Source organism: Sinocyclocheilus grahami, unplaced genomic scaffold (genome assembly GCF_001515645.1).
Source record: "Sinocyclocheilus grahami isolate Dianchi unplaced genomic scaffold, SAMN03320097.WGS_v1.1 scaffold7216.1, whole genome shotgun sequence".
Taxonomy (NCBI): domain Eukaryota; kingdom Metazoa; phylum Chordata; class Actinopteri; order Cypriniformes; family Cyprinidae; genus Sinocyclocheilus; species Sinocyclocheilus grahami.
In genome coordinates, this window is record NW_015511341.1 from 1 (window position 1) to 644 (window position 644).

The following is a 644-nucleotide window of genomic DNA, read 5'->3' on the forward strand; positions in this document are numbered from 1 at the left end:
ATGTCAGTATCTGCTGTGCTGTTATAAAGATCTCACTGATTTACATTATAAGCGTCAGAATTTTATCGTACTTTTTGGCATATGAACATCAGCATCTGCACCAAATTGCATATTTCTGCTCAGTTTGGGCTTCTGAATAAAACTGAGCTGTTTTTCCTCCATATTTTAACTATACCGGACTATATGAGCCATAAAAGCCTTATGGATCAAATATGACATATGCAATTGATTTTTTTTAAACTGTTCTCTAAACTGACTTAATAATTTCCATAACATTTTCATAGTTCATCATACATTTAATCTAATTTTAATTATTCTCTTTCATTAAGAAATGCCCATTTGGTGCTCTGTCAATCGTGAACCTGCCAAGCAAACTGGAGAAGGAAACCACACACAGATACTGTGCCAATTCCTTCAAACTGCACAGGTACGAACGTGCATCTCACCTGAGTCATCAGTACATTAGTTATGCTTCAGTATGTTGTGCATTTAATCTGAGTGTTCATGTTTGTCAGGTTGCCCATCCCTCGTCCAGGTGAGGTGCTGGGGCTCGTGGGTACTAATGGTATCGGGAAATCCACTGCCCTCAAAATCCTGGTGGGAAAACAGAAACCAAACCTGGGGAGATTCGATGTGAGTTTCTC

At 38.8% G+C, this 644-nt stretch overlaps 1 protein-coding gene across 1 annotated transcript in view; it reads left to right on the forward strand.

The window, feature by feature from the left end:
- The first annotated feature begins 306 nt into the window (after positions 1-306).
- LOC107577779 (ATP-binding cassette sub-family E member 1-like) overlaps positions 307-644 on the forward strand; it is a 7,597-nt gene continuing 7,259 nt past the window's right edge. Inside the window, exons 1-2 of the mRNA XM_016263814.1 lie at positions 307-427; positions 516-633. The gene's annotated coding sequence lies outside the window, so the exon portion shown is untranslated. The remainder of the gene's footprint in view (positions 428-515; positions 634-644) is intronic.